Consider the following 15,608-nt stretch of genomic DNA (forward strand, 5'->3'; position numbering starts at 1 on the left):
AAACAGCCCCCCAGGACCAAGGTGGGAAAGTCAGAAAAGATTGCCCTAAGGGACTTAAGATTGAGTTAAGATCTGAAAGAAGAGTAAATACTAACTAAGGGAGGACAGTGAAGGGCACAATTGGAACAAAGACCCTGGCTGGGAGTGGCAGGGGAACAGGGAGAAGTAGAAGAAGGATACTGTAGATGGGGTGCAGAGAGCAAAGGGAGGCAAGATAAGCATGCAGCAGGAGAGGATCAGGGCCAGACCACATCAGGCCCTCCATGTTGGGCCACTTTGTCTTTATCCTACAAGCAAGTAGAAGCCAATGAAAGACTGTAAGCATGGGGCTGGGGAATTTCCTGTCAGGTTTGTGTCTCCAGGAGACCTCTCTGACTGTAGTTGGAAGAACTGCTTAGACAGGACAGCAGTGGTTAGAGGAAGACCAAGAAGAAGGCTGTTACAGCATTTCAGACAAGAGGTCATGATGGCCTCTGGGCTAAGATGGTGAGAGAGAAGACGACAGATTGATTCGAAGGATGTTTAGGGATAGAATTGAAAGGACTTGGCAATAAATTAGGTATTGACTGAGGGAGCCGAAAATGCCAAAGATGACTCCTAGGTCTCTGCCTGAATGATAGATGGATGGTGGTGGTGCCATTTGCTCAGACAGAGAAGACAAGTTTTGGGGAGGAGAAGAATAAGAGAGTGAATGCTAATGACTAGAAAGCCATTCGTCTTCATGCAAGCCATCAGTTACAATTCTCAGGCATCTTGCAGGTTATGGAGTGCTGCAGACTGAATGTTTCTGTTCCCCGCCCCTCCCCCTGCCACCAAATTCATATGTTGACTTCCTATGCCCCAGTGTGATGATATTAGGAGGGGGTCTTTGGGATGTGATTAGGTCATGAGGATGGAGCCCTCATGAATGGGATTCATGCCCTTGAAAATGAGACCCTAAAGAGTTAGTTCCCTTGTCTCCTTCTGCCGCATGAGGATGGAACTGAGAAGTCAGCAATCTGCAACCAGGAAGGGGGCTCTCACCAGGCATTGAACCTGCCAACCCCTCGATCTCAGACTTTCAGCCTCCAGAACTGTGAGAAAAAATTTCTGTGGTTTATAAGTCACTCAGTCTATGAGATTTTGTTATAGCAGCCTGAATGGACAAAGACATGGAGAAAACCACTGGAGGCTTTTTTAAGTAAATAAATAGCTCCTTTTTTTCTTTGTAATTTCTCCCTGCAAATAGAGGAGACTGTTATTATTACCCTGATAAAATGGTTCACCTTTTAATATCATAGTCAATAGAAATATTAAGGTTAGCTTCATGTTATTATAGCAATTTAACTACCAGTGTTACCTATATATAATCACACGAATTCCAGGAGCAGGGTGCAGTCTCTGCCCTCTATCTTACACTCTACCAGATAATCTTTTCCTCTTGGTTCTGAAGGATAAAAGCTTTTTTTCCTACCCAACCACAAGGACATGGGCCAAATGTCTTTAATTTCCCCGAGATGTCATTTGAACTATCAAGTGTTTCATGACTTTTTTAAAAGAGGCTTTAAGAAATAGTTAACTTTGGTATACTCTCAGGATAAAACCAACTCACTTTAAGGAGCTAAAGCCTCTGAACAGTTCTTAAACCAAGCTGTACTGAAAATTATATTATTTCTCCTAGAGCCTGCATCAGCCACTCAAAACTTTTACATAACATTTCAAATCTCAATGTAGATTTTTTTGGGGGTATGAAGGGAGTCCTTAATTGTTATATTGTTATTCGGAGCAGGTATGAGAGCCAAAATAAAGAGCAAATGTTCTGGGCAGCCCAGTTGGCTCAGTGGTTTAGCGCTGCCTTCAGCCCAGGGCATGATCCTGGAGACCTGGGATCAAGTCCCACGTTGGGCTCCCTGCATGGAGCCTGCTTCTCCCTCTGCCTGTGTCTCTGCCTCTCTCTCTCTCATCTTTGTGTATTCTCATGAATAAATAAATCAAATCTTTAAAAAAAAAAGAGCAAATGTTCTAATGTTCAAATTACATCCAAATATTTAACAACCCTACTATTCATTAAGTAACCCAGCAAGAAATAAAAATCCAGTGACCCTGTTTGAACTAGAAACCTTTTCTTAAGCCATTGAAGAGAAACTTTCAAACAACCTCCAATAATATTTTGGTTTTAATCCTTAATTACAATATAGCTACTGTACATGTCCCCCTGGTCCTCAAAGACAATGCTTCTCATTTTAAGCAGATTAATCAGAGCAGGTCTTGATGCAGATATACCTGCTGTGACTGCAGTGTGTGGTTCTTGGATCACTTTATAAACATTTGAGTACCAGCTCCTTCTACTCATCGAGACTAATAAGCTTCACAGAGAGGGCACCTAGTTCATTTTTACATTTTTATCACTTATAAATATGTTCTACATACAGTATGTATGAGAGAAATTGTTCAATAATTGAAGGAATTAAGGAATTCCATTAAATAAGATGACCAAGCAGAGCTCTTTTAAGCTTGGCATTCAGTCCCATCCAGGTCAACATTTTTTGTCCATATTTATATGAGGACATCAATAATAACATGATTATAATTCAGATAACAAAAATATAGAAATAGTAAAAATATTAGATTAATTTTGTTGGAAGATGATACTATATTTTTAAGATTCTAATTCAAATATATATATACATACATATCCCTGTACATATCCCTGGCCCCAAAGGCCACTCTCCTTATTTTAAGCAGATTCACTGTTAAATAAGCAAGACATTTCAGGTCAGTTCATAGATGATATCTCTTGATCAGAAAGAAGTCTTTCTATTCAATAGAGCAAAGCAGCATCAGCACAGATCATCCCCAATTCTTGTCTGTTAATTAACCATCCTGTATTTTCTGACTCCTCATATGTGGAATACATAGAAGATATTCAAGTCCACGAGGCTAGCACAGGGTGGTATAAATTGAGGGACAAGAGCTCAAACCAGTAGACTCCTCTGTCACTTAGTCTTTTATCAGGGTGGTTTCTCTATCATTGACAAGTTGGTCTTCAGGCATTAACCTGCCCTCTGGACTCAGCCTACAGAACACTTTTCTCTTTGGTAGTCGTATTGCCCCTTTCTACATCCCTGCTAAGACTCACAGTACACACTGGAAAGAGCACTGAACCTGGACTCAAACAGGCAAAATCCAACCCCAGCACTGATCCAAGAGAGCTGGGTGAACCTCAGGCAAACCTCTTAATCTCTACTTCAACATCCATAAAATAAATGGCACATTTCCCCCCTAGATCTTAGCAGCCTCTGTCAACTAAAAATAACCCCATCTTCACCATCTCTTGCCCTCACCTGCATAACAGGATCCCAGCCCCTGAACTTCCCAACCTCCACATTCCTGAACTTCCCAACCTGGGACGCCTGGGTGGCTCAGTGATTGAGCATCTGCCTTCAGCTCAGGGCCTGATCCCAGAGTTCCGGGATGGAGTCCCACATGGGTCTCCTTGCCTGGAACCTGCTTCTCCTCCCTCTGCCTGCATCTCTGCCTCTCTTTCTGTGTCTCTAATGAATAAATAAATAAAATACTTAAAAAAAAAAAAAAAAACTTCCTAACCTCCACATTCCCTCAGCCAGTTCTATAAACGTATCACCTACTATGTGCCTTATTTGTGTTTGGCACTGAGGCTAAAATAGCAAGCAAGAACAATCACGTACCCTGCACTGGGGTGAACAAAATTTTCACTTAAAGAAGAAAATTCTGACTGCCATGAGGAACTTGGATTGTAGAGTAATGAGAGTGAATGTGGGAGCACAAATCCAAGTGCTGTTGCAATGGTCCAAGTAAGAAAGGATGACACAGCAGGGTTGCTGGTGAATGAAGATGGAGGATGTTTGAAGTAGAATCAACTGCTCCTGTTAAGAGATTGCAAAGGGCATGTGAGAGAGAAAGAGAGGGAGGTACCGAGGCGATGGCGATGTTTCTGGTTTGAGCTTTTGTGCTGATTGATAGACCCCAGGAGTAGCAGGTTTGAGGACAGAGCTTGTGAGTTCTCTTCTTCAGTTTGCAACATTCACAAGACATCCAGATGGAGATGTCATATAGGCAATTGTACATACAAGGCTGAAGTGCACTGGGGATAAATATTTGGGAATTGTCAGCAAATAGGTGGTGTTTGAAGCCATGGGAATGGAGGAGCTCCCCAATGGAGAGAGAGAAATCTGTTCCACAAACTGTCATCTTTTAACATTTGCTGCTAGCACCCATGAATAATATCAATACCAGTAGTATTAACCCCTAAAAGCAGCTGGGGCACCTGGGTGGCTCAGTCAGGTAAGTGTCTGTTCAAGTCATGATCTCATGTGTCCTTGGATCAAGCCCTGAGTTGAGCTCTCTGCTCAGCCGGGAGTCTGCTTCTCCCCTTACCCAACCTCAATGTGGTCTTTCTCTCTCTCTCAAATAAATGAATAAAATCTTTTTTAAAAAGAAAAAAAAGAACAATGTTCCCTAAGAGCAGCATTCCCTGGGGTTCATAGGGCACTCAATTCTCTGTAGGCCTCACTGGGCTATAGCCAAGTCTATAGTCTGCCCAGAAGTAGAGCAAATTCTCCCTTCCTCACTCAGTGTCCCATTTGGTCACCTGAGTCACAGAGCAGGCTGATGGGGCTCCAGTACTCAAGAAAATATTGCCTGCACGTCTCACTCATTTCCCACAAGCTCAGACACCTATATCTGAACCAGACCCTGGCTATTCGCATCAGACCAAAAGAAAAGAACTGTAACCATATACTCTTATGAAAGCCTCAGTGCACCTGCCCATACTCATCTGAGGGCTTGTTTAGGCTCAGGATGTGTCCCCGTAATCACCACCACCACCACCACCACGCCACTATTTGAATAATGCTGTTCAGAAATGTTTCATCGTCTAATTTCCCCAAACTTCCACACCTTCATCTAATTAATGACCTTAACCTTCTACTTAGGTAGGGACTTGGCTTTGTGAAATACCAAATAATAGGGTCTAAGAATGCAAAGGGTGAGATCTTTGTTCTCCATCTGATAAATAACCCGTCCATCCACTGATTGACATATCACAGTAAGAATAATAACAAAAACTCCCAAACAAACCAGCCCTCAGGTCAAACCTTCATGTTGGTATGACAGCAAGTGCAAGGGGGAAGAATCCTGAGGAGAAGCTTGAAATGAGAAAACATTTGTGGACAAGGTGAGTGTAACAATGGCCTTGACAATAGGATATGCCGGATATATGGGAACAGTGGAATATATGGGAACCTACCAGGCCCAGGCCAGACATAGGTAGAGCCAAGAAAGGAAGTATGCTCCATAGGCAATCTGCCTGTGTTAGGAGTCACTCCCACACCAGCCTATACCAGGCTTCAACAAAGAGCAAGATACTCCCCCATGGTACACATGTATGGGTTCACATATGTATACATGTAAGCAAATGGCTTACTACATGTAATATAATAAGGGGCCCTGTTAGACACAAACAGAATGAATATCTTAGAAGAGGAAGGGCTGTGCTTCACTCTTCCTAGCCCAGTTGGAGAAAAGTTTTTTTACAGAAGTCATTTAACCTGAAAAAATAATAATAATAATAATAACCTGAGTCTTGAAGGATATATAGGCAATCTCCAGGTGGGCAAGTTATAGGTAAAGGACAGAATTCTAGGTTACAGTGAGGAGGGTCTTTGAAGGCACAGAGGTGAAAGCAGATAGTGTGCCTGTGATAGTATTTTCCATGTTGATGTACACAACATGGGGAGAACCCAATGGTGCTAGATGGGGTGAAAGATTTTAGGAAGCAGGGAGACACTACATTAAATAACAATGAATTCCTTGGAATTGAGAAAGCTATCTTTTCATTCCCTTCCATCTGTTCCAGAGAGAATGTCTCAGTTGGTTATCAAGATGCTAATCCTCCTTCTTAACAGAGTATGTTTCAGGCTCAGAGGTTTCCCAGGTAACAGTGTCTAGCTAGAATTTAATATTATTATGTTTTTATTATATTTATGTTTCTCTTCTGTTTATGGTAAATGACAGTAGTTTTCCATTTATAGTAGTTACGTAAAATTTTCTTTCTAAACAAACTGAAGTTTAAGAAGTAAGTGATTTGGGGCAGCCCCGGTGGCTCAGCAGTTTAGTGCCGCCTTAGGCCCAGGGCATGACCCTGGAGACCCGGGATCGAGTCCCATGTTGGGCTCCCTGCATGGAGCCTGCTTCTCCCTCTGCCTGTGTCTCTGCCTCTCTCTGTATCTCAAATAAATAAATAAATAAATAAATAAATAAATAAATAAATAAATCTAGGGGAAAAAAGAAGTAAGTGATTTGCTTGGCAACTGCTTTGCCATGTGGTTAGAGTTTCTGCCTGGGGATCGGTATCAGGGCGGTGTGCTTGCTCATCCCCAACATGGCCACTGCACACATCACATCTACAGGTTCGCTAATGGGGGTGAGGAAGAGTGTTACCCATTTTTCATATCAGTGGAATTTGATGGAAAGAGATAGGCATGTCTCCGGAGTTGTTACTATATGTTAAGGGTTTGGAGAATATGGAATAAGAGACCATTTTCCTAATTAGTGAAAAATAACTTAGTAATGCTCACCTACCCCTTCTAGAAGGTTATGCAGTGTATTAATGTAGTGTATAATAAAAAGCAGCAAAAAAGTAAAGAAAAAAATACGTGATTTAAATGCAAATATAGCAAAATATTAAGTTAATCACACCCTGAGCTTATGGTAAGAATTATGACAGTGGTATAGGAACATCTGAAGTGTTAGAAATACTCTCTAGGAGAAAGATTAGCAGTTTGCTACATTGCTATCATTATGTTAGCATAGATCATTTGGAGATAAGCATGGTAAAATGGGTCAACCTTTCTTCTCCTTTTTTAGATAAACACTACTATCAATGTGGGGGTAGAACTCATGATCCTGAGATCAAGAGTTGCATACTCAGGGATCCCTGGGTGGCCAGCGGTGTGGCGCCTGCCTTTGGCCCAGGGCGCGATCCTAGAGTCCCGGGATCGAATCCCACGTTGGGCTCCCGGTGCATGGAGCCTGCTTCTCCCTCTGCCTGTGTCTCTGCCTCTCTCTCTCTCTCTGTGACTATCATAAATAAATAAAAATTAAAAAAAAAAAGAGTTGCATACTCTAATGACAGGGCCAGCCAGGCTCCTCAAAATGGTTCAAGTTTAAAGCCAGGCCGACAGGGCAGCCGGGTCGCTCAGTGGTTTAGCACCACCTTCAGTCCAGGGCGTGATCCTGGAGACCTGGGATCAATTCCTGCATGCTTCTGTCTCTGCCTCTCTCTCTGTCTGTCTCTCATGAATAAATAAATAAAATCTTTTTAAAAATAAATAAATAAAGGCAGACAGAAATTCCTATCTTCCTTCAATAGGTGAGTGGCCTTGGGAAAGGGCTCTTGAGATCTTACTTCCCTCACCTTTAGACTGAGAGTCCATATTACAGGACTGACTAAGCATTAGACACAACAGATATGCGGGTCCTAAAATCATAGACATTGTTCATCTTCTTTATAACTTTCCAACAAGCTTTCCAAGGTTAGCCATGATTGACTCTGACCTAATTTCTCTAATTCTGTGAGACAGTCTGTCTGCAGAGCTGTTAATTGGTTTCAGAAAAGAATTGAATGTGTTCTTTTTCTTTATTTCTCCGTTAATTTGTATAGAAAGTTAAAAAAACACACTCACAACTGGCACAATGTCCATAATTGCCGGGTCATCCCAAAATGGTTCACAATGGGGAGGGCACCACCCACCCAGTCCAAGTCAGAGGATCCATGTTATATTTCAATGTTCTTCGGAATGCATTTTGTAATATTTTTGAAACACAAAAAAATAAACTGCATAAACACCATAGACACATCTCTAAAAATTTAAAACACCAAGAAGGGGGGGCGGGGCGGAAATAATCCACATCCAGTTCCAGCCCATCCTTTAAGCCACTCCCTACTGCTCAACCCCTCCACCCACCCCACCAACCTCCCCCTATAATGAGGCCTGAAGAAGCCTGTGATGTGGACTTAGTGAGTGTGGCAGACAACTCAGAGTACCACCACCCAGGTCTCTGGCTTTCCACTTCAAAAGCAAGCACATGCTGAGAGGGGGAAACCAAAAGATTTCTCTTGTAATCAGGACACCTTGCCTTAAATAAGAGATAAACTGAACCAGCCCAACCGCCTTAGTAAGCACAGCCTGAATTTCCAGCTCTTGTAAAATCATTAAAGCATGGCATAAAAGCAGTTTTCCCTTCAACAGTGGTAATGATTTTCATCTCCCAAATTAAGCATTGACTTTTTGGGAAGCCTGTCATTAAAGGATTTTCTGTCTGCTGACCTTTGCTTTCACTTCCTGGAAGTGTTTTATTAAGTAGGTCATCTCATTCAAATACAGAACAGTACTAATATCTCCCATGCAGTTTTGCAGTTCTAGTTATAAGCATGACATGCAAGCAATTTAGGACTCTTTGGGTTTTGCATGTGCTATACATTTGTTTTTTACCATGGTCATACTTTTTCCTAAATGAGCCACCAGATTTACTTATTTATTTATTTTAAAGATTTTATTTATTCATGAGATACAGAGAGGCAGAGACATAGGCAGAGGGAGAAGCAGGCTCCTCACAGGGAGCCTGATGTGGGACTTTATTCCAGAACCCTGGGATCATGCCCTGAACCAAAGACACACGCTCAACCACTGAGCCACCCAGGTGTCCAGAGCCATCAGATTTAAATAGATCAGATACAGCTATTTCTTCTTACAATTTGGTACAATTCAGAAACATGGTTTTTAGGAATGCCTTCTCATCGATTGTAAGGGATAGAATGAAATAAATTTCGAAACACAAAATGAAAGTATGATTTTAAACAAGAAGTGATCAGACATTTTAGCCATTTTTTTAAATGTTTATATTCCCACATGCTAGAGAGTCTACTACTAGAAACCCTAACTTTTGATTGGCTAAAAAGATTGAAAACTGCAGTGCCCTATATACCTCCATAAAGACAGTGACTAATTACTTCTGAATGATTGTCATAGCTCGTTAGCAATCTGTTTGAGGATATCATATTTAGTCTACACAATGTTTTTTTGTTTTGCAAATCCTGGTGATAATAACATAGCCTTAAATACACACAAGAAGACAAGTGCATTTCTAGGGTCTAATACTTTTATTTGTCAAGATATTAATGGTTTAAAATTTGTATTTGAAGCCCTAGAAAACTGTCAAGGAGTCTACAGTTTAACTCTAATAGAGTAGTTTAGTCTAACTATTCAGAAAAAGGAAAAGCGAATGGCTTTATTACAAACCTTGAGCTTAATGTCAGGATTCAAATAATATTCCAAATTCAAATAAATCTTCACAAGCTTCCTTGCTTCTCTGATTGCTAAATCCCAATAGCCCCAAGCAGGAGCCGACCTGTGCCTATAAACATGTAAACTAGCAGACATTGAATCACTAAGTCACATAAAAGCAGCACCCGAAAGCAAACACCAGTTAGCCTTAAAGATAATATAAACAAAATGATACCTGTTCTTCAGCTTTTTGGTTTCTCAGCATCGATAGATATTTCCTAATTGCATGGAGAGGATATTTTTTGAAATAAGAGAATCTAGACTGAGGCAACAGATTATCCATGGTGAGGAAAGTAAGAAGGTTCTTGTCGGCCCCACCCTGTCAGCAACCATATGAAGTCTAGAAGCTTCACAATTCCTCAGATGCCTAAGATTTGCTTGTAGCTTGATCACTTTCCTGCAAATAAAGCAAATGTTCTTGCAGCTTCCTTTTTTGGGGAGGGTTCTTGGTGAAACGAGACAGCGAAGTACGAGCACCGACCATCTAAAAGCGTCCAGAAAAGCAATGCTCAAAGGGCAGAAGGAGCCGGGAGGAATTTAGGGGCTGGTCCACAGAATGCAAATTGCTTAGTGGTAGTGATGCGATTGTCCTATTTCTAGCAACAGCGTTCTGTTGCAAGCTATGTTAATATTAGCTAGCTGGTGACTTTCCACACCCACAGACTCTCGTGAGGTTTAATCTTAATTCTTCTGACAGCTTTTCTGGCTTTTAAAGAGGACATGACATGTGGGGTTTTTGGGTTTTTTTTCTGTTTCCTTCTAGATTTTTTATCAGCATGAGCATACACAGGGACATCCCTTGGCTGTGACTCAGCTCAAAAGTGTTGATTCATTCAGTCTTTAGAAGCTTTGTTTTAGGGGACTTCTTAAAAAATTAACAATTTACTTCACTCTTCACTGTTATCAAGGAGTTCAGTGTCAGCACTTAAGAGGTTTGGTTTACACTGTCATGCATTATGCAACATGCCCAGGAACCAGATACTTTACGTTAATTGAACAATAGCTGCAAACAGATTCTGTTCTGAGTTAAAAGGTTTCTCTCCTTGAATCCTTATCTCAAATCCACAGGCTGAATCCAGAAACGTTAAATTTCCCCAGGCTTTATTCCGAATGTAAGGAAGAAAAAAGGTTATACATTTACTTCCTAAGTATTATAAAAAGGATTCATGCTTGAAAAAGAGAACCAGCTAAGAGGTCTGTGGTCTTAGAGGACGTGAAATCATAAAATTTGAAAGTTCAATATTTTCTTAATGCTCTTTAGAAGTCACAGGGTTTCTGAACAAAGTTTCCAAGTAGGCTTTACTATTTTGTTATCCTTTTTAACATCCTAGTAGCTGGTTCATTTGATGGAAACATTTGGCCACTTTGGTAAGGAATCAACCCAAAATCATGAGGCCCAGATATGTGCTTTAAAGTGGAAAGAGAGAGCTGGTCTTTTCCCTTTCAGAGATAGCACTGTTGGGAAGGAGGGGGAAACAAAGCTGGAAACCCACATGGAAGCCTGAGCTGTCCCCCTGGACAGCCGCCCTGCCCCTACTGGCTGGGCCACTAGCCTTCAGGGAACACACTTGATGGGCCTAATGTGGGTCATGCTGTAGCAGCCCAGGCCATCTGTCAGGCTGGCCTCCCGCCCACTTGCAAGGTGATCTTCCAGTCCCACCAGAGCTAGGCTGGCAATTCCAAGAAGTCATTTACATAATGCTGCTGGGGCTGGCTCCCAGGAGGAGGAGGACCTGCCCTCCTGCCCCTGCTGTAGGTGCAAGGCGGGCTGGCTCTTCCAGTCTCCTCTGTATGCTGGAGACAGCCCACTCTAATGAGGGCCAGAGACCAGCACTGGGCTTGGGAACCACCAGAATGCTAAGGACAGGGTTGTGTGCTCCCTGCCAGCTCACAGCCAAGAAAAACAAGGAGCATGGAAACAGACACCCTCGCCCTGGAAAAGGGGGAGGCCCTTGAGGCTTTGGGAGGAGGAAAGATGCCATTTATATACACCCTTGAGGAACCCACGAGCCGCCCTTTTCCCTTGCTTTTTAAAAATATCTAAAGCTTCAGAGGTGCCTCTTCTCATGGGCAGAAGCTGGCGGCCTGCCAAACACCCACAGCTCGGCTGTGATCAAAGTCTTTTCCCAATGGATGAACACAGAGCAGACTTCATTTCCAGTGGTTGTTTCATGATCACCTTCTCCTGCTTTGAGGAGAGTAATGAAAAGAGAGATGGGGAAGGGATGGGTGTGGGGAGAGAAAAAGAAAACCCAGATGGAAAACTGTCCTGGCTAGATTTAGCATAACAAAAATTGGTGAAACAAACACAACTAAAACTCCCTTAGGTCTTTAACTGACAATAAATATAAATTGTATCTAATATGTACTGGGCCTTTCAGCCAGGCACTGGGCTAAATTCTTGACATTATTCATATAACCCTACAGCAGCACCTTACGGGGAAACTGAGGCTTAAAGAGGGTAAACAACTTGCCCAAGTCACACAGCTACAAAGCAGGGGAGAAGGGACTCCAACCAGGTAGACTGATGCACCAGTCTCCAGAGTCTTAGTTCCCAGTCAGTACACGCACAGCCCCTTAGCCCACATCCCGAAATGGATTCCTGAGAGCCTCTTTACAGATGAATTTAACAAAGGAAAGGCGTGGAGTTGCCTTGTTAACAAGAAATACAAACATAGGGACACCTGGGTGACTCAGTGGTTGAGTATCTGCCCTTGGCTCAGATCGGGATCCTGGGGTCCTGGGATCGAGTCCCACATCAGGGTCTTCGCAGGGAGCCTGCTTCTCCCTCTGCTTATGTCTCTGCCCCTCCCTGTGTGTCTCTCATGAATAAATATTTTAAAAAAGAAAGAAAGAAAGACAAACATAGACTGCTAGAAATTTATAGACCAAGATTATTAGATTAGAGATTGGGTACATGTTCATGCAAAACCATACAGCTCCCTGGCCTGGATTCTGTGTAAGTAAGGCTAATCTTCATTATTCACCTTGTAAAGTTTCCTTTCTGAAAGGATTCTAGTGATCTTGGAAAGAGGTTGTGCTTGTAGATACAGATTTTCTGCTCCCCCACTTTGAAGACTACTGTAATCTCAGTTTCTGTTTGACATCGGCTGCAATGGTTAATTTCGCTCAATGTTTAATACAGATATGATGCGGGAGAGTCACAGTCCCATTGTATCCACAGTGTGGACATGTCTGCCATCTCAGCCTGGAGGAGTGATGGTTTAATTGCCACTGTGACTCGGTTGCCTTGGTGAACGGCAGTTAACCAGAGATCGGGTCAGTGCACATCTGACCAGAGACCGTGTACATCCACAAGGACGGAAAGAACCCAGTGGGTCAGCCCAGTGGTAAGAGGTTTATTCTGCTGTCCACCCCTGCAAAGTAGCACAATGTGGAGTGGAAGTGATTACCTATTATTTGTATAACTCACTGCCACGCCCTTGTCCTCTATCTAATAGGAAAAATAACCAACAGGGACACCTGGGTGGCTCAGGGGGTTGGGCTCCTGCCTTTGGCTCAGGTTGTAATCCCAGGGCCTGGGATCGAGTCCTGCACTGGACTCCCCACGGGGAGCCTGCTTCTCCCTCTGCCTGTGTCTCTGCCTCTCTTTCTCTGTCTCTCATGAATAAATAAATAAAATCTTAAAAAGAAAAGAAAAAGAACCAACAGAAACCACAAACCCAGTAAAGCCCTGGATCCAGGCTGCAACCCCACCATGAAAAGATGTTTGTGTGTTCTCTTTGGTTTCTAAAAATTACCTGCTTTTTCACAAATAGCTTAAGGTATAGGAACCCCAATTTCTTCACTTGGAGAGCAACACATAGGGGCAAAATTAAAGCCTGAAGAAATAGTGACATGGATATGAAGAAAAAGATTATTTTACAATTTACTTCTTTTCAAATGTTGGAGAAGACGGGATGAAAATGTGGGCTCGTGAGGCCATCTAGCACTGTGCACTGCACACAGCAGGTATTGCATTAATACATGCCCGGCACCTAGTTAGGAAAGGGGAAAGACAAAGAGAAAAGAATGGGGTTTATTTACACCACAAGTGTTCAAATCAGTATGAGAAACAGGAAAGGAAACCAGAAAAGTGTGTCTCCAGGATGCCTTTTAGTTGAAGGAGGTTTCTAAAGTGCATTAGGACAAACACAAAAACCCCACTAATCCCCTTCTCTTTCTCCTTTCAATCAGTGCTGAGAGTTTCTATCAGGAAAATGACTCCATTCTCTGAGAATTAATCTAGCCCAGAGATAAAATGAAGGGCAAGCAGTGAGTATGATGGAGCAGCAGCTAGCCCAGAAAACAGAAACCATGTTTTATTATGAATTCCACTGAGACATCACTCTTATTCCACTAGGTCTCTGGATATTGGCTCAGTTTCTTGCTCTCCCAAGGACAGCTCTAAATGAAATCAGGAGAGGAGGAAAGGGAGGCATTAACCAATGCTCCTTGGAGCAAGTTAATACAGCCCCAACATTCCACCTTTTGCCTGATGAAATCTTTTGTGCTACTTGATATGATGGCATTTTCTTGCTGCTCCCGCCATGTAGGGAGTAATTTCTTGACACAATCTGCATATGGCGGATTTTTTACTTTCTCCAAATCCACATTCAAACCTCCCCCTGTGTTCCTATGACAGCTACAATTCAACAATTTTGGTGTTTCTAATTGCCCTGTGAGCTCTACAACTTTTATGCCTCCTGATTTCTGGGATTCAAGTATGATTTCTCAAACTTTACAGTAACTCTGCACCCCTGGGACACTTGTCCTCCACTTAGGAAGAAAACGTTTTTCTGCATAGTTTAAAAACAAACTTGAACATGCATTAGCATCACCTGAAGGGCTTGTTAAAGCACAGGTTACTGGCCCCACCCTCACAGTTTCGGATTCAGTAGGTTTGAAGACCGAGATTTTGCATTTGTATCCATTTCTCGGGTGATGCTGATGCTGGTGGTCCAGGGACATCGGTTTGGGTGCTGTCAGGTAAGGGACATAACTATGGAGCAATTTGTCAGGAGGAATTTGAAGGACAGGATACTCTGTTTGCTGGAGCACTTTGAGAGCTCCCATCAGGTCCACATTTTAAAATCCACTTCCTCGGCAGTTGGGAGTTTTTCCTTAGTTCCTCTGTTTTGTAGCCACTCTTCCATAAGGGAGCACCTGCAGTTATCAAGCTTCAGATGGACCTGCCTCCAAGGTCTGTCTTCTTGGGAGTCTGTCTTCTTGTCTTGATATCAGATTGCTCTCAAATTCTCACTCGGTTCCTCTTACCAAGCTGAAGCAGCACTGTAAGTAAACTTACCTCAAGGAGACAACCCTGTTTTTAAGCTCAGGGCCAGAAACCACAGCCAGCTGTACACAACACTCCCTCTCTCCCTCTTCTGCCACTAACACCTTATTCCACTGCAGCTGGGGAAGGAGGATTCTTGGAACAGGCAGCTAGCCCCTCATGCCAAGAATCTCCAAGATCACGATTTTCAAGATTTTCCACAAACCCCTCCCCAAGCATAATCTATTCATCAACTGCAATTTGGGCAGGGTCCTCCACTAACTCTGTCGCCTTTCATACAGTCTTGAGTTTACTGCAAACTGGTCCTTTAATAAAAACATAAAAATCCTCAGCAAGCTCACTCTTCCTGGTGGGTCAGAAGGCAGGTCTTTGGAGCTGTATCACCTTCTCCTCAGGACCATGATTTTCCTTCCACCCTCCCCATAGCAGCCATGCTTTGCTCTCTCTGTGAGGAGTAACACCAACCCAGAAAGAAAAGACTGAGGTATTTTCTCCTAAGGATGGAGAGCAATGATTCAACACTGAGGGAACTTTCAAATTGGTAGTTGTGCTACCTACAATTCTCTATGAAAAATAAAAATATGGTTTTTGCGATAAGGAACATACCTCCTCTCCCCACCCCTTAAGTAAAGGAGCTTTGGCTAACGAGGAGAATGGAGGGTGGGAGTGGGTGGGCAGATTGGTGTGTTCCCTTGTAATACTTGGTTTGAAAGGTAAGGGTGTTATTGAAAGCAGATGTGTGACTGGACAAAGCTACCTTGGTGGTGGATGGCTCTTGGGATCAAGAAGTGATCCAACCTTCCTTTCCCATTTCTCTGACTCCATTGTGTGGGTGGAAGTTCAGTGGCCTGAGAACATGGTGCCTCAGATAATGCTTAAATACTTGTCTGAAGTTCTAGTGGAAAGGCCCAGGCCAGCGGCATATAGGGTAACTCAGTCTTCATTGC

At 42.7% G+C, this 15,608-nt stretch overlaps 1 protein-coding gene across 1 annotated transcript in view; it reads left to right on the plus strand.

Moving 5' to 3' along the window:
• Positions 1–15,608, plus strand: part of LOC144294247 (uncharacterized) — a 62,253-nt gene that overhangs the window by 22,116 nt on the left and 24,529 nt on the right. The window lies entirely within an intron of this gene.

The sequence above is a fragment of the Canis aureus genome, chromosome 22 (genome assembly GCF_053574225.1).
Source record: "Canis aureus isolate CA01 chromosome 22, VMU_Caureus_v.1.0, whole genome shotgun sequence".
Taxonomy (NCBI): Eukaryota; Metazoa; Chordata; class Mammalia; order Carnivora; family Canidae; genus Canis; species Canis aureus.